The 27079-nt window shown below is 33.1% G+C and overlaps 1 protein-coding gene across 1 annotated transcript in view; it reads left to right on the top strand.

Annotated features, from left to right (window-relative positions):
• The window catches only part of LOC128173034 (uncharacterized), a 116641-nt gene that overhangs the window by 70119 nt on the left and 19443 nt on the right, over positions 1–27079 (top strand). The window lies entirely within an intron of this gene.

The raw sequence follows: 27079 nt of genomic DNA, 5'->3' as shown, positions 1-27079 counted from the left end.
GAAGAAATCGGGCACAATTTTCAATGTTAGCATTTTACAATTTTATGGTCTAACACAATTTCAAGAAACAACTCTCCATTGCTTTATCCGAAAAAAAATTAACATCGCATTTTTTCAATTACAAAAGGATATTCAAAATGAACTTGGATTAACCGCTAACAAACAGGCATACAGAGAGACTGAGAACCAATTTCTTCTCCTTTTTTTACATCAAAAGAAATTCAAAGATAAATCAAAATATAATTTTTCTTTGTATGCGTTAATGAAAATGTAGATCAGCAAGGGGTTCTTTGTCGTGCAAGCACCTACTTAATATATTGTTTTACGGGTCTACAACGATGACAAATATCGAAAAGGCAATATTGTGGGTGAAGGATGAATGTGTAGTTTGTTTTTGAAGTTTATTTTTGATACATGTAATTATATTTATCTGGATCGGTTATGTTTGTTAGTTTGTTTTGTTTATTAAAGAGGGGAATAAAGAAATGAGTAATTTCCAAGCACGTACATGTAGCATCGTTTTTGAAAGTGTGGGAGGGGGGGGGGCAAACTCATCCAACAAATCTTGACAAATAAAAAAAAAAGAGAAAAAAATTGAATTTTCCAAAATTTTCAAAATTTCACTCATAATTTCATGATTTTTATACCATTCTTTTTACATGCTACCAAAAGGGGGGGGGCAACTCCATGATACTTCAGTTTTTTTTATGTAAATTTTAAAAAAATAGTTGCTGCGAGAAAAAGTGGGGAGAGGACATCTTTATGTCATGTAACATGTGAAACTGATTTCATTCCACCCACAATCTTGAAATAATGAAATAATTTTAATGAAAACAATATAAATAGACGTCATAAATCCCATATCAAACGACATATTACCACTTGATTCTGCGCGTCTTTTTAATGAATTTATAAACAGCGGCAAATTCTAAAATGTATTTTTAAAGGTAATGTTAGCTGCAAGTGTGTAGACCTTGGATGAAAAATTTCGGATGGTAGTCAATTTTTCCGGGATACAGACCGAGTGGTACATATATGCAGCTAATGTAACTAAGAATGATTCCAATAAAATACTTTGTTGAGTAATGCAAGCTTTAAAGAAAGCAATACTTATATTTGTTTAAAATATAACACCCAAATAGTTCGTCTTACATTCTCTATTTGTAGAACAAGCGGAACCAGTATCAGTCTGACCGGCCTCACCATATACATTGTTGGAATTTAATTGTCCTAGCATTGCATTGTTCTGCATGTACACAATATTTTTTAAAAATTAAACACTTAAAGTGTTCATCTATATGGCTACACATAACGTACACACGTGATTCAAAATAACCCAGACGGAAAACGGTAAAGAATTCAGTCATTGAGTCTACATTTTATAGAACTTGTAAAAAACACATTGCGGGTTTGAATGTTTGTTGATATGTCAATCTATCAATATACAGTTTGTTAATTATTTTCGAATGCTAAGGCCACAGCGTATTTGTTGAACATTGAACAACATTTTTTCCATGCCACTTTTTTCCATGGAAGATAGCAAATACAAGTATAAAGCATTTATAAAATTTATTTAATCACCTCTTTAGAATTGTGTATGGAATAAATAATTCATAAGTTGCTGCTGAAGGTTGTTTGGTATTTTCGTTTGTAGATGTTTTGCAAGTAAAAAACCTGAAACGCGGGGCAAGTCATAATTAATATCCCTAATAACCGTAACTTAAAACTAGCGGCTTTGGATTCAAATATTATCGTATACGAATATTAAGTTCACTTTTTAAAATCATCTCCACGATGATAATTATATTATATCCATCGCAAATCAGTATTTTTTTTTTTTTTGGCTTTAAAAGAATTGTTCTATCGGGAGCAATCCCGCGTTCGTATTGAATTGCCAGCGTACATTTGTCATGTCAATAATACACATTGTGCTTTATAAGATGGCTGCGTATACGTATTGTAGAAAAGTTGAATTTAATTACCATGCATTGGAACCATTTTATTAACACATCTCCCAGTACTGAAACAATTCAAAATGTCTCTGTTACAGTAACACAATGGGGCGTTAATCGTGTACGTCCAGCTCTACAAGCACATGCACTGTCGTCTAGGCGACGGCCTGAATACAGCTAGCGACTATCCTATCGATCGGTTACCTGAGTCTCGTAATGCATCTAAATATAGACAGGGGCACAGTTATGAAACAAACCGAAGCCGATCACAAAAATAAGGTCAAAGAGGTTCATCTATATGAAAAGAAAATGTACATATGAATAAAAACATTTGGGAATTTTATGTGGAATTATTTTTGCGCGCTACATGTATCAGTTAGTGCATTACAAGAAGCCCTTTCATAACCTCATAAACGTGTGCTCCCCCACAAAAAATGGACCAAACTGACAACAATTGTTTCTGCAAATACTGACTATAAATTACGAAAACATTAAATTGAATACTATAGAAGGATTCAAAATTAATTTCTTTACAACTTTGCTTCAATAATGCATTAGAAATTTTTATTCCTTTTTAAGTTATTGACAAGAAACTTTGGACGCCTCTAACTCCCTAATTATAATGGCCAGCCCCTTTTTCGGTATACCGAATGAAAGGTCTGGGTAAGACCAAGAACTTTTAAAATACATCTTATAACAAATTTTTATCACTTAGAAAACTAACACGGAAAATACGCCAATTTTTTTTGATTTTTTTTCTTACCTTTGTTTCAACATCTATACCACCCCTTTTATTTGCATTTAAAAAATATATAAAATATATCTCGCACAAATTCAATGTATTAGCTTCCAAACCAGCCCATCTTTGAGACTCTGCCAGTCATCGTTAAAGCTAAACCCCCTGGACAAAAGAAGTCGTTAAATTTTACTACAAGGGGAATAACTCAAAACTGGATAGGGATTGTCCTGAACTAAAATATGCAACGACAACATCACGCGGCATGTTATCAGTCCTGAAAATTTCAAAACAATCGGTGAACAAACGAGCGAGATATTAAGGATCAAAGTTGGCGTCTAGAAGAAAAAAAAATAATAAGAAATTTGAAAATTTTTCAGAATAATAGTAAGGTTTTCCGCTGGGAGCGGAAAACCTTAATTATGAATAAAGAAAAAGAAAGATGCTTGTAAAAATAACAACTAGCCGAGAATCAAGACAACGATTAAGGAAAATTAAGAAATATTAGAATAAAGTCGGGGCAATTTTTTATAGCAATTTTAAATGGATTAGAAATATTTAATGACTTCAATTCAAGTACATGTATAGAAATAAAAACTTAAGATGCTTTGTAAAATTATCAACAGCTCGCTGAATTAACAAAAATATATCGGATTAACAGTTATTTTAATCTATCTTAATGATTATATTTATCTAAAATTAAATACTAATAATAATAGACTAATCACAATAAAAATTACCCCCGCTTCCCGGCTGTCACTGAGTACACGTTTCACAAAACGTATTAAAAACAGGGGAACGGGTGAAAGTTCTGATTTTAAGTAGATTGAAATACATTTGTAAAATATCTTATAAATAAACCAAAAATGTCATTATCCTATGTCATAATTACCACCTTGCTGATGTAGATCGGGTAAAAACTAAACGAAATTATAAAGAGAAAAATCAAAGCGTTCAGGCCACGCCTACCTCATTAATAAAGCGCGCAAACCGTTCACAAAGCGTGCAGCTATTTTTAGCAAAGCGTACCGTGCATGAAGCGAACCGTTCCGTTCACAAAGCGTACCGTACCGTTCACAAAGCGAACCGTACCCTTCATAAAACGAACCGTACCGTTCACAAAGCGAACCGTACTGTTCAAAAAGCGTAACGAACCGAACCGTGCAACTGGTGTAGTAGCACGTTTCAGGGTCTGTACTTATGCATATATTCTGTTATGATTTTAATAAAGTGTAATTGCAAATGTTAGTAATATTGATAAATTTATTGTAGGTTTTACGGATATTTATTATTTGAGAATATTAAAAGTATAGTCACCCTGTATGACTGTGTCAGTTAAAGTTTCTCTACCGATATGGACTACAAATGTAATGATCACCAAATGTGTTGTCAAGCCACTAAAGAACACAACCTGCAGTGTGTAGCGTAGCACCGTCCTGTTGAAACAACACATCATCAAAATTGACAACTTTTCGTCTAAGGGTTGCTAGAAACTTAGATTTCATAAACTTTAAATATCATTCAGAATTTACTGTCACTGCATCGCCTTTGGTGTCTTCTAAAAACAAAAGGCTCAGGGGCCACATCGCTCACCTGAGCAAGAATTGCCTTAATTCTGATCAAATTAGCATTACAGTATCAAAATATCTTGACAACTAAGTACAGTAGATCTTGCTAAAATAAATTAAAAATTGTCCAATTTTTATCCACCTCTTTTTTTGGGTAAATACCAAGCCCCTTTTGTTGTTATACCTGTAAGACGATTTTTCTCTTTTCCTATATACCCCCCCCCCCCATTTTGTTGCCCCACTTTTGTCTAGGGTATCATGGTTTCATCAAACTTAAATCTGCATAACCTGTGTGTTCACACTAAGTACTGAGTTGTGGACAGAAAACTTTCCCAGAAAATGTTTAAAGATTGTCTCTATATATAAAAATGTATCCCACATTGTGGCCCCACCCTACTCCAAGGAACCATGGATTGAACAAACTTGAATCTACATTATCTGAGGATGGTTACATGCCAATTTGAGCTTTCTTGGCCGATAGGTTTTAGAGAAGAAGATTTTTAAAGATTTTCTCTATATATTCCTATGTAAAACTTGATCCCCCAATTGTAAACAATTAAACACAAGAAACATGCACTATAACAAAAAAAGAACACAATTTATTTTTTCGAAATGAATCATATATATACATGTATATACCTACATATTTCCGTCAGCGATATCAAACTCAATTTAAACTGAATAAACTCGAGAAAATGCCGAGCATCTCAACAAAACCTATTTTGTTTCATTGTGTGTTCTCTTTAAACCTAAACGCGAAGGTGCACGACGGAACGCTAAAATCAATGTATCTCTGAAAGATGCGTCTACAATTGAGTCCGAAAATTTCTGGCCTAAAGGGATTTCCTGCAGACCCTGGCTTAGCAACAAACAGTGGCAGGACAGAATTGCGCGTTCGGACGATGCCGAATCTGACGACGAAGACCAGGACCCTCAAAACTGCGATGTTGAGTAAAGCAACATTTTTTGTGTCTTTTTTTCTGTGTATCTTATTAATTGTTTTACATATGTCTCATAACCTCAGCATCCTTGCATGGAATGTAAGAGGCATCATGTCCTCTTCATTATGTTTGTCAAATATGCTTGATCTTGTTAAATGTCATATTGCTATAATATCTGAGCACAAACTTAAGTGTGACAATGTTTCATATCTGGACTCTGTCCACCCAGACTACCTTAGTTATGTTTGTATAGAACCTACTGGTACCAATACATCTATACAGTGCTCACGCTATTTGGGTAAAGGGGGCATTGCTTTTATGTACAAAAAGGAGCTTGAACTATCTATATGTTTGTTAACAGATTTAGATTCTACTCGCATCATTGGAATAGAACTCAAAACGTCATGTGACCGATCTTTGTTCATTTTTGGGGTTTATCTCCCCTCTGATAGTGCTATTCAGCCATATGCATCAGAACTGAACCTTTTGGAAGATCTTGTAGCTCATTACTCATTACTTGGTGATGTAGTAATTGGGGGTGATTTCAATGCTAGCTCTTATGAAGAAGACCTTCAGCATACAAATTTGTACAAATCAAAATTGCTAAAGGGATTTCTCACACGTAACAATATAGGATGTCCTCGTGCTGATTTTAGTACATCTGGTTCAGGCTATACATTTACCTCAACACAGACTACTCTAGATTTTATATTTTGTAGTAGTTCTCTTTGTAAGCACGTTAATTCGTACCATGTGTATGAGGAAGGGTCATTTAGCTGTACATCAGATCACCTCCCAGTTGCAATTAATATTGAAATTCATGTTAAAAATCGTACTTTACATAAATCGTTTTAGAGCTTACCTGCATGGCACAAAGCTGAATCTTGTAAACTTGAACAATACCAAGAGCATGTTTCTAGAGAGTCTGCTTGGTTATCACAAAATCGGCACCAATTTATTTTGAATGTTTCAAAAATTTCCCTTCATACGCGAACTGTTGCACAACAAGCAAATTCATCATAGTCAGATCGACCCTTTTTCGTATAATGTCATGGCTGCTTTAAATTTAGAAGTGTGGAATACGAGTCTTGGTAAAATGGGTATGCAAACCCGAGCCGTGGCAAAATAAAAGCCGGGGCAGATCGGCAATCGTCAATTCCAAATACGCATTATTTTGCAGCAATATTTACAGCGAATACAAATATACTGGTCCATCAAATATCTTGAAATTTTAATGAGTTTGGCAGATTTATAACTGCCAATCTTTTGTTTTGCCCAGGCCAAGTCTTGCCTACCCATTTTACCGGATGTCGAACCCGAAGCTATTAAACTGATTGAAACACGCCTTTCCTTTATTATTATTTTCGTAGTAACTCAGATTTGAAACACAATTAGCCCTTAATATTTGCAATTTATATTTTCCTTCCCATAAGGATAATGTATGCTAAACTACGTTGAATTGGACTCTGTAGTTCTTGAGAAGAAGGACTTTTATTTCTGCAATTCATTATCGTCCTCCCATTAGGATGTTTTAGGCAAAACTTGGTTGAAATTGGATAAGCGGTTTTAGAGAAGTATTCAAAATGTAAAAAGTTTACAGACGGACGGACAGACAGACGGACCAATTTTAAAAGCAATATTTCAATTCCAAATATAGTATAAAAACTGTCAAATTGTCCACACAGCGTTAAGGGAAACGGGCTAACAGTCTCCCGCATCAGTACATATATTACATTAAATGTTTAGAATTTATCAATTTTAACTTAACTATAACTGTTGTAGTTAAGTTAGAATTGAATTGAGTTAGAATTGAATTAAACGTTTAAAGGGGCACGGTCACGATTTTGGTCAAATTTTATTTTTCTTTTTTTTATTATTTACAATGCTTTATGAATGCATTTCAAATGATCAAATAAAATTTGGGGGCCGGTCGATTAGTTTAAAGCAAGATATAGGGCTCACAATTCTTCGTCTTGCAAACAAGGCTCGTGCACTGTTTTTGTTTACATAGGTTCAATATACCAGTAAAAAATCTTTTTCTAGATGATTTGTCTATATTCTTAATCTTTTAAGCATTAATTAAACAGTTCATAACGATTAACACATTCAATTTGGGTCTAAAACTGGAATTTTCTCTTCAACATTCAAAATGTAAACAAAAGTTTTGTTTACATAGCGAGGAATTGTAAGCTCTATAACTCGCTTATAACTCAACAAATGACAGTCAAGTTTCGGTTGCCTATTAAAAATGCCTTATCAAAGCATTAAAAAGATTAAAATCGAAAAAAAAATTTTTGGCCAAAATCGTGACCATGCCCCTTTAATGTAACACATATCATGAGTAAAAACATGAGTGTATGTCAAAAATTAACAGGAAACATGTAATTCGTGACAAGCATGCAAAAACAAAGCTCCACAGGGTCTGTTATTATGTCAAATTATGTAAAATTACACATACCTATGACAGAAATGCAATTGAAATGGATGAAAGGGAAAATTTCCAAGGTAACTTCATTCACACATTATCATTTTCCCTCGTAAAAATTCACAAGAACGAAAACTGATTTCCTACAGGGATTTATAATGGGGAATGTTGACATCTTTTCTTCATTCGGAAGTACTCGGGACACCTCGCACAATTTTTCAAAGTTATCTTCAAGGGCGGTTAATTGATATAAGCTGGAGGGGGCGTTTCAAAAGGCAAATATTGGGATTCTTTCATACTATTGAATGAATATCGTCTGAACCAAGAGGTATTTATAAATATCCAAAAATTAAAGGAAATATGCGGCAAACATATCTCGGGACAGACTTTACACAACTAAATTTAAACTATACTTTCCGAAGGATTTTCCAACAGAGTGATAAATAGGTTAATATTCATAATCATTGCGCAGTTGATACATATTGTTTACTTGTTCATATTAATAGTTCTTATCAAGGTAACCGCTTAATCACCTGTTTACAATTATCTACATGGTAACCTGGATCTTCTTGGGTGGAATTGTTATGACAGGTTGACTGAAGTCATTGCCAAACATTAAAGACCGAGATTGAATACCAATGTTTGTAACTTTTGTCATTTCCGCTGATTCCTGTTAGGATGGGCCCATATTGTCTGTTGATCCTGGCAGTGTGACGGATGGCGCCACCATAATAGGTGCTATGGGAGTCTGAGGCGAATGGGAAGCTACTATCTGATTTTCCACTGGAGTTTACGCTACCTGCTCTGCTGCATTTACGCCCTACCCTCTCAGGCCTATGTTGCCCCCGGCTCCCACGCTGGCTCCTCTTCGCCAATACCTAATCCACGATTTTTTTAGAAAAGGGATTATTCTAGAAGGGAAGTAGCTAGTATAAAATAACCCGTTAAAACCCAACCCGATCGTACTAAAAATTTCCGGCTAATTGTTACTGAAATAAATGCGCATACATGTATCTGAGACAAGCTTCAATATGCTATATTATATCAATTTCTGTGTGTGTTGAGTTAAAAAACAACAACGATCCTAGAACCTTGATAGAGGGTTTTTAAACAAGACTGAGAACTCGTACATGTTTTTTTTTTAAAAACAACAATCATCTAAGTTTCTAACTAATCTACCAAATCACATTGTCAGAAATTATATGAATTAATCAGACTAAGCATTAATAAATTCGACACATAGGTTTCTTGTAACTTTTGTGTATGCATGAATATGGATGGCGTAAAATTGTAACATCGTTACGCAAACGACATTCGATTATAAAGGTGCCTTTTTATGAACTTTTCAAATTAAACTTGATAAATATGTCACAATATAGCTGAACAAATTCAGCACAATTTCGAATTTCTGGGTAGTGTTCGACAAAAGGTCCATTAACAAAGCATAGTTACTTACTGAAATTGTTGTCGACATATTTATGATTTATATTAACTCTAAGCAGTTTTATGACAACCTCTGTAAACTCAACATTAACATACGTGCTGTACATACACCGCTAACAAGCTGTTTTTATAACATGAATGTTTCTCCATAAAAACAGAAAGGGTAATTTAGGAACTTCCTGGTTATTTATGTTCTCGACTGATTGTGTGAATAGTACATATTTGATTAGAACCATGTACGGCAAGAACTGTTTTCTATATGTTCTTGGATTACTTGCAGCATTTGCATATGGTATGACTTTTAAAACATTTATGCAGTGTGCTTAATATTTGGTACACAGCTATGTGATATATAGTTTTGCATTTTTGGATTAACAGTTTTACTATTTTTTATGAATTGTTACCATCCATGAATTTTGAATTTAGGAGGTTGCTTCAGTGTTATTTTTTGTACATTTTAAGCAAAAAAGAAGTATTTTAAGGGCTTATTCTAGATTGTGAATTTTGTAATGAAATCGTTCTTTAAGTGTTATGGGGTGCTTTTTTTTTAGTTGGGGGTAATCCAATCAAATAAAGCGTGAAGAACTTTATCATAGATTTGACTACATTCTGACCTAAATTATTACCTCATAATATTCAGAAAAGGATTCCTTATTATGTATATGTATATCACTGTATTTCCAATTTTTAAATTTTAAAAGAATTGTTTCAAACCACTATTTTATCTTGTTGCACATGCTATGTATTACAACGCATCCAACTAATTTTTTCAGTTATGATGTAACACACGCCCAGTTTGTGTTCCTAATCTTTTATGAAATTATTCGGCTATTGGATTAACAATCTTTTCGCAATGTTGTCACACACAAAATCAGTTTAAATGTTTCTTGATCGAGAAAATTTGATATTTGATTTGAATTTTCTCCATAATATCATACATATGATTACGCAAGGGTTTTATCAAATATAACAGTACAATATTCATATATAAATCATTGAAATAGTTTGGAAAAAGGAAAAACAATGTTATTAACAAGTATGATATTCTACTACATGAACAAAATATCCATATTTTCATCCTTAGATGATTTATCCCACAACAAGATCGCCACCCAATCACACACCTATAATGATATATATATAACATACGGCGCTAATAAAGCAATTGATCGAGACGCAGCAACATGTACGAGAACAAATCCTATAGGAGTCAACGATCCTGCCAAAACTGTGTGGTGGAAAGTGGATCTTGGTGGAGTGTCTAGCATATACAGTATACACCTCCAGTTTATAAGTTACGACGGTTACGGTATGTACAATGTCGGTATTTGCATATTGTACATAAAATGCATAGCTTCGAGGGCAATAAACCAAAAATAAAATTACCCCGAGATGTCAAGGAGTCTAATGAATGTTGTGTCATCGATGTCGAAGGCACAGATCAATCTAACACGCCAGGGCTTTTCTGTTAACGAATGACGTCATTCCGGGATTGTGTCTCTGAAAGCAATGTAATATATGAATATATGTTATACAACATTTTAAAATCAAAATTACAACCGTTCCTTTCATTAAAAATCATACACCAAAAATCAAAGACAGAAATAACAGAGATTGTCAAGTCCGCCATTAGCGTGTACATGTTACGGGACCAACCTTACTTTGAGAACTACAAGTGCAACAGCAATCTTAAATAAGTCATTAAATTTGAACCTGATAGTGAACATGAACCTGTAAATATTTTAAGCATGTTTTTTTTAAGAAATATTTACAAATAACTCTTAATTATACCCGCACTTTCTTAAGAAAGTTCGGTTATATTGTTGTAACCCTGTTCCGTCCGTCCGTCCGTCTGTCACGTTTTACTTTCTCAAACTACTCTTACATCTTATTAACCAGCAAACTGAACTCTTGGAGTTTGATTTGGGGTATCATGTTGTTTTGTAAAAAGGTTTCAAAAATTTTCTGTTAGTCCTGGGGGTCAAATAATTGGTAAAAAATGACAAAAAACAAAAACAAAAAACCTTCTTCCTCGTACTCCTCCTACATTTTCAACAGTAGACAAATCATCTCTTGGAATATGTTTTAGGGTATCTTATAGTTGCGCAATAAGGTTTCGGAATTTTCAATTTTGTCCTGGGGGTCATTTAATGGCCGAAAAATGACGTGTTTTTGTTTTTTTTGTTTGTTTTTTTTTTTTTACAAAAAACTGGTTTAAAAAACGTCATTTTTTTTTTGGGGGGGGGCAGTAGCCAAATGATCTTCTAGAATATGATTGGGGGGTCATATTGAAGTGTGATCAGGTTCCAATTTTTGTTTTTTATTAAAGGGATCAGTGGGCAACAAAAAATGATGTTTTTTTGCCAAAAAAGTATGGTTCCCAGAACTCCTCTTACAACTTTTGGAGTAGCTAGGTAATTGGAGCTATCCTATAGATGTGCAATAAGGTTTTAAAAACTTAAATTTCATCCAGGGAGTCAAATAGTAGCAGAAAATTGACGTTTATCAATAAAAAACACCATAGATCCAAGAGCTCCTCTTATGATTAATGGATAGACACATCATATCTTGTAATATGATAGGGACTGTTCTATAGATGTGCAGTAAGGATTCAAAAATTTAAATTTCATTCAGGGAGTCATAAAGTAGCAGGAAATTGACGTTTATCACTTAAAAAAACATAGATACTAGAACTCCTTTTATGATTTTATGGATAGACACATCACATCTTGGGATATGATAGGAACTGTTCCATAGATGTGCATTACGGTTTTAAAAAATGAAATTTAACCCTGAGGCCCATTACCTACATACCTTTTGATGCCCTTTAAGGATAAAGAATATATATGGTTAAGGGGTGGGGATCTCAACCGTTTTCGAGATATTCGTGCACTTCCTGTTCGAGGGGGGTCATAACCACCCCCGGGGCCCATGACCTACATACCGTTTGATGCCCCTTGACACAAGGAACAAGAATATATATGGTTTAAGTGTGGGGATTTCAACTGTTTTGAAGATATTAAGGAACTTGCTGTTTGAGGTGATCAGGACCACCCACAGGGCCCATGACCTACATAACATTTGATGTCCCTTGATATCAGAAACATGAATATATATGGTTTAGGGGTCATGATTATTACAGTTTCTGAGATATATGGTAATTTCAAATTCCTGGGGGGTGGGGATGACCCCAGGGGTCAGATCTAATAAACCTTATATATTGCCAGTAACAGTCAATATATGATTATGAAAACCCTATATTATTATCTTTGTCCGTTTTCAAGTTACCATTTACAATAGAGTCTACATTTCTTCCTACAAGGTTCAATGTTAGACCCCACACCCTTTTGACCCCCCCCCCCCCCCGAAAAGTGGTTGTCTAACCCAAAATGTGAAAAATCAAACCAGGGTGCACAACTATATATGCAGGCCTATCATATCCTAGAGTTTTGTACAATTCTGTTCAGCCATCTCTGAGAGACAAGTTCAGAGCGGGAAAGAAGAAGACGAAGAATAATAATACATGCATTAAGAACCGTACAAAAACAATAAGTCTCCAAATTTCATTCGGGAGACTTAATAATAAAGATTAAATAGAGATAGGATATCAAATAACAATAATTTAAAGATAATTGACAATTTCTGATTCTAAGGGGGTCAGGATGACCCTTTAGGGTCATGACTTACAGGCCATAATGATCTGATGCGCCATGTCCTAAGGAGGAATAATATCTTTGGATTAAGGTGGGGATCTCAATGGTTTTTGTGATATTTGATAATTTCAGGAAGAGCACTTGGGATCATGACCTACATACCATCTGAAATGCCTTGAACAAAGAAGCAATAATATAATATGTACATGATATATGATTCAATTTAAGAACCCAGATATAGACCAGTCATCTATGTTTTGTAATATCTTCTATAATATATACATACATGAATTAATTTGTGTTTTGTTCTATACTATTCATGTTCATGACTGTAGTATGGCTTAGTCTTATTTTAAATTACATTAAAAAATTGTCAAATATATGACTTGGAACCCCCACCCCCAAACAAACTCAAATATAAACTGTCCCCCCCCCCCCTCTTAATTGTCGAATGATCTATTAAAATCAAAATATAATTTGGGTGTCTAAAAACTTTTATAAACTGGTAAAAAATGTTTTCTCAAAAAATAATTACATAACACCTTGAATAATTGACAAATGGTCTATTGAGATATGATCAGAGGTCATATTTTTACCCTGGGATCAATAACTAGTATTCATTGACAAGTAAAAATTAATAACAATAAATGATTCAAATTATAAATGTTTATACTCCACATTCACCACCCCCCCCCCCCCCCCCAATCTAACCTGGTTCTAAAGATTCAGTATTCTTAATACACTAAAGACAACAACTGGGGGTCATTAATGTACCTTACACCATTTGATGCATCATAATGACATTAGAAGATATTTTGTATTTTCCTGTTTTGTGGGTTCAGAACAGTCCCATAAGGTCATGACCTACGTTGTATTTGATGCATTATAATACATTTAGAAAAAAATACCCCTTCCTTCCTATTATAACTCATATAAAAATGATAAGTGTGACCACACTAGTCTAACTTACATGTAATACACAAATTTCATACGAAATTGTTTATACAGGGTCAATATGGGGTCAACTCAATAGTGCAAGTCTGACAAATGAATAAAATAATAACTTTTGCAATTAAAATGACCGAAACTTTACAAATGCGATAGGATAGATAACGATGATAAGCTTATTTAAATATTAAAAGATGATGATACAGTATGCTGTCAAAGAGAGATCACATTTAGAAAGTGAAAGTAGAACTTATGTATGCTGGCATCTCATTATATTGTGCTACTGCTACTACATGTATTATGCATATGCTTACCTATATTAGTCAACATCATAATGATAATCCAATTAAAACACAATTCCTTTAGCTGATCTTAACTAATCCTTTTCTGCATATGGAAAACACATACATGTATGCATACACGCGAACCCATCTAATCAAGGTGTTGCTAAAACGCGGAACGGAAAACGGAACGAAAAGCAGAACGGAATTGAAAACGGAAAATTTTATCTAATGTTATTTACTATATAGTACTTGATATATTTGTTAATCATACTAAAAACGATATACTTTATGTAATTTTTAATTTGTTTGAAAGATTAGCAGTATTAGATTATCTATTAATAACTATTTCCTCAAAATTAACAGTTCATGCATTAAACACTATATTCTGTCCCAAAATAACCTCGATTCACATTTTGATGAATAACTCGATATTTATATATACTTCAGGGTTCAAGCGATTTTCTTTCAGAAGCATAAACATGCTCATTAATCCCTCTTTAAAACGTCCTCTCTAGCTCATCAGCTGGTCTCAAAACACGGATAAAATTCAAGAAGTTTACGGGTTTTGCATTTCAACAGACCCAAATTATAACGTTGAAAAATTGTGCAAGGTCTTCTTAGTGACTTCCAAATAGAGAAAAGATGTCAAAATTTTCCATTATAAATCTCCATAAGAAATCTGTTCTCGATCCTGTGAATTTTTCCAATTAAAAAATGATAATGTTTCGATGAAGTTTTGTTAGATATTTCCCGTTTCATCTATTTCAATTGCGGTATGTTTATATTTTTTTTAAATCATTACCCGTTTTACTTTCCGTTCCGCTTTCCGTTCCGCGTTTTAGCAACACCCATCTAATCGAAGAGCTGGGTAACACTAGTACCCGCTAATGAGACCTGCAAACCTGTGTTGTGTTCGTAACTTCAGACAAAGATCAGTCTGACATCTGTAACATGCATGTATTTTTATGACCTATTCTTCACTTTCACTATTTTATTAGGTAAATAACAGCTTTAAGGTGGTGCAGGACACATGCATATGGTGATGCATACCTCCTATTGAGATAAACAATAAAGTATATTAAATATTAATTAAATATTTACCCCCCAAATAATGTTACCTAACATTGAAGCGCAATAGGTTAGAGCGTTTACATGTCTGTAAGAGCATCGGGGTCCAAGGTGTATTTTTTGTAATTTTACTATTGATATAAATGAATTTTCATGGGGGGGGGGGGGGGGGTCTGGTCCCCTCACTCCCACCCCTTTTCTAAATCTGTGCACAAGATGATGTACATGTAGGCACGCTGAAGCAAATCTAAAACCGGCAACCGCCACGGGGAGGGGACATAATTTAATTTTTAATTTTGTTTGTAATAATTATATAGCCCATTATACTTTCTATGACATGAAATGTTAAGATTATTGTTTAACTGAAAATTCACTGCAAACAGTTCAACCCGAAATTGCACATAAAGTGCTGTTCATGTGTATTATCATATGGGAAGGGATCTCATCCTTCAGTTATGAAAATTATAATTTTTAAATGTATTACCAGAGGTGAAAGACCTCTTGATTTCTTTATGTTTTTTAGTAGGTCTTTCCACCTTTCAGGTGAAAGACCTTTTGTATTTTTTATGTTTTTATTATTTTTTTTTCTTCTCTTTTTTTCAGGGACAGCTTTTTTGTTTCAAGAGATATTGAAACAATTTTTTCTTTATGTTATTAAAAGTTATGGTACCAAATGACCCTTTGCTTGATAAGTCCCAGAACTTACAAAGTTATTGCCCTTGTGTACGAAAAGCTTGTTTACGCTTCTCCTCTGAAACCATAAGAGATAGAAACTTGGAACTTTTACCAATGTCTTCAGTGCACTTAGAGGGTTCTTCAATCTATTCATACCAAAAGGATCTGAGGCCCCCTGTTAGTAGTTATTGCCCCTGAAAGTATTGACATTTCTATAAAATCACTTCCAACTTTTTTATAATTTGTCATAAAAACTTCGGATCAATTGGGATGGAAGCGTCTTCCTTGGCCAAACAAAATGACATAAAAGTCAAAGTCATTTGGAAATCCGTTAATTAATGAGTTGTTAAATCTCTTTTGTTTAAGATTGTAGAGAAAAACTTGTTCATGGGTGTAGTAGGACATCTTAAGACATTTTGAAATATAGCCCCTTGGCTCCTTCATTTAAATAATTACAGAGTTAATGCCCCTATTTACGAAAAGCTTGTTATCCCTACTCCTCTGACACCATAAGAGATAGGAACTTTGAATGTTTACCAATGTCTTCAATACACTTAGGGGATTCTTCAATCTATTCATACCAAAAGGATCTGAGGTCCCCTTCAAGTAGTTATTGCCCCTGAAAGTATTTACATTTCTATAAAATCACTTCTAACTTTTTTATTATTTGTCATAAAGACTTCGGACCACTTGGGTAAAAGCGTCTACCTTGGCCGAACAAAATGACATTAAGGTCAAAGGTCAAGGTCATTTGAAAATCTCCTAATTAATGAGTTTTTATATTTCTTTTGTTTAGGGTTGTAGGGGTGAACTTTTTCATGGATGTAGTAGGACATTATAAGACATTTCAAATTATAACCCTTTGACCCTTATCATGAAACAATTTTATAGTTATTTCCCCTATTGTACAAAATGCTTGTTATCGCTACTCCTCATTAACCGTTAGAGATAGAGATTTGAAACTTTTACTAATGTATTCAGTACACTTAGACGCTCGTTCAATCTATTCATATCGAAAGGGTCCAAAGTCCCTTTCTAGCAGGTATTGCCCCTGAAAGTTTCGAAACATTAAAAAAAACAAAAATATCTTTTGAATCAATAATCATAGATACATCGGACCACTTGGTATTGAAGCGTCTACCTTGTCCGATCAAAATGACATAAAGGTCAAAGGTCAAGTTGAAGCAATAAAAAATTGCATACTTAATCTTTTGACACTTTTTAAATGAAGTAAAGCAGATTAAAAAAATACTTTTAAATATAAAAAATATTTTAAATATAAAACACAATGAGGTGGAAAGACCTCTAATTGTTCGAGAACAATTATGCTACTAGTTCCTCTTCTTTGTTTCTATTTAGTTCTGGGTGACTAGTTTGTTATTAGAGTTATCCAAACAATTTAAACTTTATGTAATTGCTCATTAAAAGTTATGATACCAATTGACCCTGTGTCAAAGAACTCCAAAAACTTACAGAGTTATTGCCCTTTGAGAAGGAAATGCTTGTTATCGCTACTGCTCTGAAACCATGAGATAGAGATTTGGAACCTTTACCAATGTCTTCAGTACACTTAGAGGGTTCTTCAATCTATTCATACCAAAAGGATCTGAGGCCCCCTTGTGGTAGTAATGCCCCTGAAAGTATTTAAATTTCCATATAATCACTTCCAACCTGTTTACTATTTATCAAAGAGACTTCGGACTACTTGGGATGGAAGCGTCTACCTTGGCCGAGCAAAATGACATTAAGGTAAAAGGTCAAGGTCATTTGAGAAGCTGTTAATTAATGAGTTTTTATATCTCTTTTGTTTAGGGTGGTAGAGAAAAACTTTTTAATGGATATAGTAGGACATCTTAAGACAATTTAAAATATAGCCCCTTTGCTCATACGTTTGAATAATTACAGAGTTGTAGCCCCTATTGTACGAAATGCTTGTTATCGCTACTCCTCTGAAACCATAAGAGATAGAGATATGGAACTTTTACCATTGTCTTCAGTACACTTAGAGGGTTCTTCAATCTATTCATACCGAAAAGATCTAAGGCCCCTTTCTAGCAGTTATTGCCCTGAAAGTATTGACACTTTAATAAAATCACTTCCAACTTTTTTACTATCCATCATAAAGAGTTCTGACCACTTGGAATAGAAGTGTCTACCTTGGCCGAACAAAATGACATAAAGGTCAAAGGTTATGGTCATTTGGAAGTCGGTGAATTAATGAATTTTCATATAATTTGATATACAGAATTATAGTAATGGTTTCAATAGCTTGCTGGATTGCGCAATAAGGTATTCAATTGGGTCAGCCAGGTATCACATCAAGTCCTGTGGTTACTCAAGTGGAACTTGTTTTTACAGTCAACTCATTCATTTTGTAAAAGACAGCTAGTCTGTAGAACACTCTCTTCTATTGTAAGCTTTACTGTTTAAATGATTGTGTAAAGAATATTATCTTGGCTCAGTTTTGTTTATAGTGGAAACAATTCAGAAATGTAAAGTAATTCAATAAATGTTAACGATATATACAACATGGAAATCTTAAAGAAATGGCTTAAAAAATAAAAAAAAAATCTCTTGAAAAATCGTTTATCATTTTATGGCTTTGTGGTTTTCATATTTTATAGTATAATATGTATCATAGGTATAATAATTTTTTGTATACCTTATTAAGCAATCTAGCAATTCATTAAAAATATTAAGGTGGAAAGACCTCTAATTGTTCGAGAACAATTAGCCTACTAGTTTTTAATTAAAATGGTACAAAACAGTGTTATTTAGGGGCAAACACTTGGTGCGGGTATTACTGTCTAATGACAGCATCTAGTTTAGTTTTTAAATTACTTTTTTAAAACTTATTGACTTTTAACAAAGTAATGGTAATGCATTGCTTTACTCACGTAATGGTAATGTAATGCATTACTTCAAGAAAATTAAGTAATGGTAGTTTAATGCCCTAATACATGAAGTAATGGTAATTTAATCCATTATTTTACAATGTAATTCATCCCAAGCCTGATTCGAACTAAGCCGGAAGACATAAAGATTGACATTAAACTTGGTTCTTCAATCGATAAGATTGTATATATTATATGATGTATAAGTCTTCCAAAATGTATAATCTATTATAGATTTTGCTTACAATGCATTGTTTAAAATTTAAATTCAGTTTAATCAGCTAAAGAGCCAACGAACGAGAAGGCAAATTCAGACTTGTTTTTATTTTCTTTGTACAAAATTCCTTTAGAGACGAACAGCAGTCATACCGCAAGTAGACTGGAAGCCAATGAAACACCTATTTAATTTGTACAACATTTGTGTACCTCTCCCGATTTTAACTTTGACTTGTGCATGAAGTTTGCTAGTATTAAGGTGAAAGATTGTCAAAATAAAAATCACAACTTTTCAAAAATGTCACATTGCGTTTGGGAACTTTAATTCCGATTCCACCATCAACATATTCTATTGATTAATGAGCTCGTACACCAACTGACTCGTCAACGGCGCTGTGCATTCAGTTACGTTACTCATTTAACATTTGAACCCGAGCAAGAATGTTTTGATCAATACAACTATTTGTTTATTTTCTAAATATAATTTTGTTTATACCCAGAGGACTTAAAAAGATTTAATGCGTGTTTTTATAATACATATTTACTGAAATGCATGAAGTGCCTCCGGTTTGAGACTTCGGCTGACAGTAAACCAATAGACGGGGTCACCCCGTCACATAAAAAGATCGCTTTAAAAAGATGCCATAAGACTTGTCTTCAAGTTAAACAGAGAACCAGACATATCTTCCTTATATTTAATATAAAATTTAGAAAATATAATTATTTCTAAATTAATGTATTCCATTTCTTTTTAAATTTGTCACAGTGTCTCACATTTCTATAAAACGCCTATAGGCAAAATGATTCATAGAGTCTTAAATTATTTAGGTGAATTTTCTTTATTGTTCAGTCGACCGTCAAAAAGGACGATTGGCGGGATTCTCGCTGTATGTTTCAAACTCTGACGTAACATCCCTTGATGCTATAAAGAAGTCCACTCTGTGTTACAAGGACGGACCTGAGTTACCGCCCCTTAACCTTACAAAAAAGTGCATGGAATACGGACGTTATGTCATCTTTTACAATGAACGTTTGAATGGAATTGCCTATCCGGAGGGATATAAAGATTCCAATGTCTTTACAGAACTATGTGAAGTCAATATAAAAGGTAAACAAACACCAGGTGTTATGAACTTAAACCCTATCTAATTTTAAAAAGGTTCGTTACCTTGTGTTGGGGTTTTTTGGTCACTTATACATCCCTGCGAATGTTATTGTCATTTCTATTTTATGGAATCTAGACACTTGTAGTTAAATATAAAATCTAGACGTTAATGATTTTAAACTATATTTTCATTTATCGATGGATAAAATAAGTTCTAGAAATAAAAAGTAACAATAGAATTTTTTTTCTGCTGTAGCAACAGTTTACTTGCTCAGAAGCGATCCCCATGCACTAAGGAAATAATTTTCGATCCGTGCCTGACCTAGTAATAGTATCAATTGTGAAACAGACTAGACTATTTTATGCAGAATGTTCCTTGAAAATGCCTCGATATACTAAGGTTTTATACAAAACAAACACCCATTTTTTTTTTTCAAAAAGCATGGAATTGCACACCCAAAGCATCATATTTGGCTATAATTTTATTAAGCAACCCAATGTTTATATTTTCAACCACGTGTTCTGAATATCATTGTTTGATTTAAATCACCGCTAGATGATATCTTAATAGATTTTCATGTTTTAACATAAATCAAAGTAGGATATGATATGAAAAAAAGGACTTACATATTTTGAGAGAATTATTCGACCACTTGGACTTCCGTTTGAAATTTTACATGAACTGAACAAATTTCGGGGAGGTCTCGTGGACTTTCATTCCAAATCGAGCACTTCTGGATTTATCGCATATTTAGCAATGAAAAAGAAAACATTACGAAAACATTCGCAGGGGTATCTAGTCTTAATTTCTGCGTCATATATTAATTCTACTTATATAATTATCTTTTAATTTACAGTGCAGACTAAACTATATTGAAGAAAACAGTTAAAAACTTGTTTAACTATTTAGTTTGGGAAAGAACTGTATTTGTGGCGGAATGTTTTCAATATTAACATTTTCAACTCAGAGTACTGTAACTTTAGATTTCTAATTTTTATATATTGTTAACACTAAAATTGGTGGGGGGGGGGGGGGGGTATGGGCATATAGTGCCATTGCCTATAATGTTTAAAAATCTTCTTTTCTATTCTCACACATTTGTAAGAAAAACTGAATTTAAGATTTTTATAATTATTTTCATGAATATATTAACTACGAAGTCCTCGACTAAAATTGTAGATTTCATATCATCGGGAGAATGAGTGTTGACTTTAGGAATGGCCAAAATTTGTGTACAATGTATAGTGTTTAAATAATTACAATTATTTCTTTACTCCCACACAATTGTAAGGAAAACTGAAGTATAGATTTTGTAGACCTGAAAGCACTCCACCAAACTTTTAAATCCCATGTCACACAAGGTTGGGGGTCTGACTCTTGGGCGAGGCCAAAATAGTCATAAGTGTGAATTCATTTAATGTTTGAAAAATCGTCTTCTTCAGTCAGCATATACTGAATAAGAACTAACTGCATATGAAAGAAAAAAAACCTATCAAAATTTTAAATTACATGTCTCCCAATGTAGGGATTTGAAGCTAAAACATTCAAGTAGAGTATTGGGTAGGGTTTTTAATGCAGGGTGTGACCAAAATGATTATTAAGTGTTAATATTTATATTGTTTAATAAAACGTATTCTGACACAATATACAACTGACTGCATGTTTAGAAAAAAAAAAACATTGAGCTGTCATCTTTAGTAATATTTCATGTCACCTACATATATTGTTGTCTTAGTATTTATTCTGCTCAGAAATTTCAATGAAAGAAATGAGTTAAGTGTCATTCTCTCTAAGCATTTAAACTTTTTTTGGCACGCATAGAAACGAATGCACGTGCCAAATTGTCTATATACTGACCAGTTTGCATGGAAACTCGACCCAAACTTATTTTTTTATCAACATAGGCCATTTTTACTGCAGTGTTAAAAAAATGCGGCAAGCTCAACGTTAAAAAAGCATAGAATTAAAAATCATCAATCCTTTACTTATCTTAAAATTTAAAAAAATGATGGGGAAGCTATCCTTATTGTTGTGAAATAATAAATAAAAAAATGGTTACATTTTTGGAAAATGAATTATCTCCCCTTGCAAGTTAGAACTCTTTTGTGTTAAGGGTTCAAAAAGAGAAGTATTGTAACAGCATGTCAAAAAAATGGTTTTTCCCCAAAATCTTGAAGATTTTATCCTTTTTTTTTATGACTCATAGATACTGTCACTACACATCTAACATGAACCTCTATTAGTGTTTCTGAAATCCCATCCAATGCCTTATCATGTTTATGCAGTTGTACTAAATGGATCTTTGTTACTTCAGGTTTGTTATGCATATGAATTACTGAGAAAAATCATTAATTACAAAGAAATATACCAGTTAAATTAAATATAATACCACTGGAACTTATTTTACATTCATGTGTTATTAGTCTTTCTTTCAATCTAAAATATATGTGTTGTTTTCCCTTTTAGTACCTTTAATCCATGTATAAAAAAAACCTAGAAAATCAATAAACACAAGGAAACCAAATTAATTAGATATGTAAAAAAAAAAAAACTGTGTGCAAAGAAATAGCTATTACCATACTTATTTTGGTATTCTATTAATGATATAAAAATTATAGCCTTAAAAAAAGAAACCCCTCCCTCACCACAAAAGCTTGGAAAATACATACACTATCAAAAATGTATCATGTGTAAGTTAGAAAATTGATTGTTAAAACCTAACACTTTTCACATATGCTTATATGTACATGTATTCATTTTCAAAATATTACAACTGTTTGTTGCATGTACATTTATGTAAAATGCATTCATACATGTAGGTGATACAATCAACAGTCAGCGGTAGTTTCTTAAATGTTTGGAGTAGATAATTTTGTTACTTTTTATAGGTTTCCTGCTAGCTATTAAGAAAGATGAAACATGTTTCCAAACTAATTGTTATACTGTTTGAGGAGATTATTTTTCCCAGCATACTCACATCAATGAATAAAAATGCATATAGGTATTGTATTGATAGGTATTGTTTTAAATTGGCTTGTGTTTTCTGGTCTCTATGGCAATAAATGCCATTGGGATATAGGAATAGGACTGAAAGTATCAGACACACATATCTTTTAACTTTTTAATTCTTTAAAAAATTGAGTTAAAATAATTTGCCATTACACGCACTGATCTAAAGGGGTGTCCGGGGTCAGGGTCACTGAATTCCCACGTTGTATTTAGAATTACAAATTTCATAAAGAGAACTAAAATATGACAATGAATCTGGCCTACCCAGGAAAACACTTAACAATTATGTTTATTAAAATGTATTGTGGGGTCCAATGTATTATGATAGGAGTTACCTTAATTCATTTTTATTATCTACTGAAGTTCACATACCTTTAGTCTTATAATTATTATAAACTTTTAAAACCAGCATCAAATTTATGACATTTAGGATAAGTAATGAATTTATAGCTAACTTGATTAAAGTAATATTTTTTTCTGCTGAGAGATTATATTTCATACATAATTCTCATATTCTGAGTTCTATATAAATGATACATTCTGATTTAGCCAACATTTTCAACTGGTATGAAAAAATGAAAGGAATGAAATATTATGCATTTGGAATGAAAAAATAAGATTAAATACAAACTTGCTATTTGAAGGAACATGTTTAAAAAGTCCCTGCATTGGTAACCTGCAGAAAGTGTTCTATTACTACATTGTAGCACTTATTTGGTATCAAAAGTGTATATCTGGTAACTGAAAAATAACCATGTATGCAAGTAGGAGTTTCCACACTAATTTTTAAGAGTTCCCTAAACTTTTCTTTGAACTGCTTGGTTATACATATACGCATATGGGTTTATCCATGAATTATACATTCAAGTTGTTTGAGTGAGTGAATTGGCAAATTAAGCAATATAAATATATATATATATATAGAGAGAGAGAGAGAGAGAGAGAGAGAGAGAGAGAGAGAGAGAGAGAGAGAGAAAACGGTCGACCGGAAATGAATTTTGAAAAAAAAAACGCCTCGGGATATTATCATTTTCCATCACTACTGAAAATTTCAAGAAAATCTATCCAGTCATATAACAAACGGCTAGGTCATAAAAAATTGTTTTTCCACATATCTCGAAACGGAAAAGAGACTGGCTTATTTCAAAGGGTGATTTTGAAACGATGAATCTTTTTCGTTTAATTTTGAAGAAAAAATATCAAAAATAACGTTCTTTCCTCGTTTATGTCATTGACAGGGATGGGGTAATTGAAAAAAGTATTTGTAATTGAGTGTAATTAATTACATTTTTCAAAGTAATTGAAAGTAATTTGTAATTGAGTCTGTCTTCAATTACAAGTAATTGAATGTATTTAAATACATTCCAAAAATATTGTGTATTTTCAATTACTTTTCAATTACATCTCAATTACTTTTTTTCCAAGTTTAAAATATAAAAAGGTGTATTATAATGATAAATAGATTTTATACATGTTTGGCATGGGCTTTTGTTTATACAATAATTAAATGTCCCATACTGTTTAATATGTTTTTACAGCATAACACACTGCCCAGGGCAATAGGTAAAGATCTAATTTTGTGGAGGTGTGAACTCCTCTAATACCCAAGAACCCCCTTGATTTTAGACTTAAGGGAGTCAACATATCTCATTTTTGTGGCAATTATTATTTATACATGTATGCTGTACTACCAAAAATTATACTTTCTGAATAAACATAGTTTTAATATGTGAATAAAAATTAATTCACTATAGAAAAAATATTATTCAGAACCAAAAATGAACTCAATAGTACTTAATGAATTTAATTTAATTGAGTTCAGAAGAGATAGTACAATGTGATTTGAGGAATTTTTGCTAGTCATGACATTCTTCCTGTTTTTTTTTGTCTGTAGTTTTTTTTAAATATACAACGGAAAACAATACTTTCAAAATACCTCAAATGATACATAGGGGTTTCGTCTGTCCCTTCCTGTCAACTTCGGGAATGAGACAAAATTGACCAACACGTTCTCAACTGGATCACATATAGATGTTATTATCATTTTGTATCTGTTCCCTTCAGGCTTCAACCAATTCTCGTGAAAATGTCTGTTTTCTAGTCCCGTTAGAGAAAAAAACCGGCACAAAATAACGTTTTGAAACTAAGTGGACGAACCGAGAAGGAAGACGTTCTCTTTCAGCTTTTAAATACTTGAGGGGGCAATTATTATGGCAGTACCCACTAATAATAATTATGGACATAATATCTAAATTGCAATGATTTTTTCTCGGTTAAATACAGATCCGAATTTTTATAAATATCATCTTCTCATCTCCACAAGACAATCACATTAAATTTTTACTATAAGGGAATATGAACTCTTTGACTTGCACGAGCTTTTCATTAGTTGTTATTTTATTTAATAGTTCATATATCATAACAAAATCAATTAGTATACTTGAACTTAGAAAAATATTATATTTATTTTTAACCGGGTTTTTCAACGAAAAAAACCGCTTATTGAAATGGTGAAAATGGAGGGCGGGCGGCTGCCAAAAGGGTACCCTCGATGTACAGATAACTCTTCCTACAGTTTTGTTCTTTTGCAGATAAATTGAACATATATTAGAGGAGTGCATATTGGTAGGATTTTGATTTCTGATAATTTAGGAAATAAATACCAGCTTTTGAACTTCTTCATTTTTTGACAAAATATTGCATATCAATTTCACTGGATACGGTAGGTAGTGTTTATTAGTCCCCTACCGGTTTTCACCGGAGGGGACTATAGCTTTCCTCTGCGTCCGTCTGTCCGTCCGTCCGTTTGTCTGTCCGTCTGTCCGTCCGTCTTTCTGTCCCACTTCAGTTTTCCATACTTTTTTTTCTTTATGCGTTTACGGAATGATATGAAATTTGCTGAAAAGCTTCAAAATGTCAAACTACAGATCAAGTTTACACTTTTGTAGCGTCTGGTTGACATATTTTTGAGAATTTTTTATATTCCAATTGCTTAATGTTCGGGTTCGATATTCTGCATAACAGTGCATTGTTTTCACAATTTCCACAAACCGGTAGGGGACGTGTATTGCTTATGCAATACTCTCAGAATGCTTGTTAATTCAGGGTTGACATGGATTATGGATACAGTTCACATAAAAAAAACCCCGGTTTGCTGTCACATTGACACCTTTTCACTTGTTGATATTTGGTATTGGTTGACATTGTGACTTTGAATTATGCTGCTTTGTGACTTTAATTTCATTTTTGATAATTTAATTCATAAAATATGGGATTCTATTGAAGTAGTGTCAACTATCTTTTTTAATACTACGATATCATTATTATTGTTTCACTTAAATTCAACACAAGTGAACTTGATTTGTTGTTTTTCTTTTTCTTTAAATGTAAAATTCCAGGAGGAAAGATAATTTGAATTAAATATGTAGAATTTAAACAACTAGTACTTATATACATAGATTCAATTGTCAATTGCTTACACGTTAGTTGTTCAGATTACATTGTCTTGGAGAAAGAATTTAGAATTAAGTTTGAACAATAATTAACTAATTATTTTTACTTGTTTGTTCGTTGAAAACGAAACTTGCATGTACAGGCACGTAGCATCGGGGGGGGAGGGGGGGGGTCAGGGAGGGCCTGCCCCCCCCCCCCCATTTTTTTTCTCGCAGCAACAATTTTTTTTTAAATTTACACATAAAAAATTGAATTTTCATGGAGTTGACCCCCCCCCCCTAATTATCCTGATATCATAGTCGTTAATTTAGTTAATTATTTCTCCACACATGTATCCGTGTCATCGTTGCAACGAAGTAATATTGCGGGATCCCACGTTGGTACCAAATTGTAAGCCTTTACATTGATATAGAGCAAAACAGTATCACTATCTCGAGTAATTTATATTTGTTTGGTGCAGGATGTAGCAATGCCAATGTCTACGGTAATAACTGTGACACTCCATGTCCCACTAACTGTAAAGACAGAACGTGTCACATAAAGAACGGAACGTGCTTCTTGTGTAAACCTGGATGGACTGGGTTAGATTGTGATATAAGTATGAATACAAATATTGTTATTAGTTATTTCAAATGTTGCTTTTTTTATAAACTGATCTTAACTTAAACATACTACTTTATTAAAACGAAGTATTATACGGAAATGTAG

This window comes from Crassostrea angulata, chromosome 2 (assembly GCF_025612915.1).
Source record: "Crassostrea angulata isolate pt1a10 chromosome 2, ASM2561291v2, whole genome shotgun sequence".
NCBI classification, from domain to species: Eukaryota; Metazoa; Mollusca; class Bivalvia; order Ostreida; family Ostreidae; genus Magallana; species Magallana angulata.
The sequence above is the reverse complement of the archived record's forward strand: the minus strand, read 5'-3'. Positions and strand labels throughout refer to the sequence as shown.